The sequence below is a fragment of the Arachis ipaensis genome, chromosome B3, assembly GCF_059453495.1.
Source record: "Arachis ipaensis isolate K30076 ecotype BB chromosome B3, ASM5945349v1, whole genome shotgun sequence".
In the NCBI taxonomy this organism is placed as follows: Eukaryota; Viridiplantae; Streptophyta; class Magnoliopsida; order Fabales; family Fabaceae; genus Arachis; species Arachis ipaensis.
The window spans coordinates 50,937,501-50,939,887 of NC_142438.1; positions in this window are offsets into that span (position 1 = coordinate 50,937,501).

Consider the following 2,387-nt stretch of genomic DNA (forward strand, 5'->3'; position numbering starts at 1 on the left):
TGTTTATCCTTTTACCTTCTAGTAATGAAAAAGTTGCATCTGAATTTGAATATGGTTAGAAATCCCATGACTGCAAAAGTTGATAACTACAGTGTTATATGATTCAATGATAATACATAGTCACTAATCCACTAGGTGAATAACAGATTTTTAAGAACAATAAGATGAGGAAACAAGGAAAAATAGCTCTAAAGTAAATCATCTAAAATACATGAGTGAACCCTAACGTCCAAAATACATGAAATGTAAATCATCTAAACAAGTGGGAGCCTGTCCTACAACGACGGGGAACCCGTGGCCTCTGACCTTTGCGGATAAACGGCTCCTCATCCTCTATCTCATCTGCGTCCTCATGCGGGGCAGGCTGTGCGGGTGGCGTAAAATGGAGTGGTGCGGCAGACGGCCCGGCGACAGACTGTGATGCAGCGGTGTAAGCGGAATGTGGGGTACCTCCCAAAGCAAACTGGTCACCAACAGGTGTCGTAGCAGGCTCGTTCAGATCAACATCTAAGGGTGTCTGCGTGCCAGGGGTCTGAGGACGCCTCCTGCCCGGCTCGTCCTCCTGCATGATAGCCGAAATCTCCGCTAGAAACCGTGGACTTCCGAAGTCCGCATCAAGCGTATCTGCCCCAAGGAAGTCCTGCCACTGTGATCCGGGAATAACCCATGGAGTACCGTCCTGCTGAGGCTGGTCGTCGGTGGGTACTCCAACAAAGTAATGTCCAAAAGGACCGGACCCAAGTCCAGCGTCACTAGGCTCAGCCCCGTCACCCATCCCGGAGCCATACCACTCACCTCCGTGAACCCCATCCTGGGTACTACCACCAGCAACTGAAGCCGCCCTTGCACCATCCCCGCCCTCAGGCCCATGCTGATCATCGTCATCGTCCTCAGCGGCATGAACCGCAGCACGCCCTCTACCTCTGCCAGGATGATGTCGTCGTCGACCCCTAGCGGGGCCGGCCTCGTCGCCAGCCTCCATAGCACGCTCAAGCCACCCCCAGTCACGCTGGCTACGACGTGTGCCCACGCGAGCTCTCCTATCAACCCGCCTCCTGTCCGGCACGTCGTCAGGCCGATCCATCTCAGGTACTTGCCCAACTCCCCGCTGTGAGGCCTCAACAGGAATAGCAACGGCTCTCGGATCGCCCAATTGCGGATCCGGAGACAAAAACCTCTTCCCGTGCTGACTCCACCAATCCAAGAACTGATGCGACGGACCAGGGTCAGCAACAACATCGAATCTCAGCACGCTCTCCATATGGTCGTCCCAATACTGATGCCACTTCTGCAAATGGGACGGGAACCATCGATCGCCGCCTCTACCATCCTTCGACATCAGAAAGTCGATGTTCAGGGCGGCCTGTGGACGGGGCTGCACCCCTCCAAACTGCGGAAGAACCCTGTCTATCTGATGCCACTCTATGACGGCAAAGTAGATAAGCGATGTAACAGACCGCCACAGCACCATATGCCGAGGCTCCAAAACCTCGGGATGCACGACCTGAAGTACGTCAGGGCTACTGTACGGCATCCAGATAAACTGCACCCAGAACGATACAATGTCAGGGCAACTTGTGATCCCAACTCGTAAATCGTGGTTAAATAAAAAAACTTATTAAGTAACATACTGACCTCTCTATCCTGCAACCGGTCTATCCAGAGCCTCCACGTCTGAACTCTAGGACCCTTCTCGCTACTGGAAGGGATGTAACCTGACCACCTGCAACATGCACATGTGTTACCGCTACTTATATGTGTGCTTAGGGTATCCAATACATTATGAATGAACACGCAGTTATGTGTAGTAAATTGAAATAGACAAAGATTAGGGAAGTACCTCGAGGCCAATGGCCAGCTGAACGTCTCAAATCCTGCAGGCCTAAACAGAGGAAATCGCCAGAAAATCCATGACTGAAGTAGCTGAAGTGGGCCTGCTAGCTTGATTACATTTCTGTTCGCCACACGGCACATGCACCGGTACAACCATGCCAGTGCTGCAGAACCCCAGCTGTAGGTCTCCATCTCCTCCAGCCTAGCTACAAACGGAAGCCATCTGATGTGAACGCGGTTGCCCGACTTGTTCGCAAAAAGCTGTGTGCCCAACAACATCATGATGTACGCACGGGCATAACGACGCACAGTATCCTCATCAGCTCCCTCCGGGCACTCACCAAACGTCTCCTGAAACCAGCTGCAGTTGACCGCGTACTTCTGAACCTGGCTAGGAGGAGGTACCACTCCAAGCAACTCCTCGAACCAAACCCAGGCTGGACGGCCACCATCGATGTATACATGGAACTCTGATAGGCAGCCGCTGACGTAACGCCCGTCCACTGGCAAACCCAGCTAGTATGCCACGTCCTGCAGTGTGATAGTGCACTCTC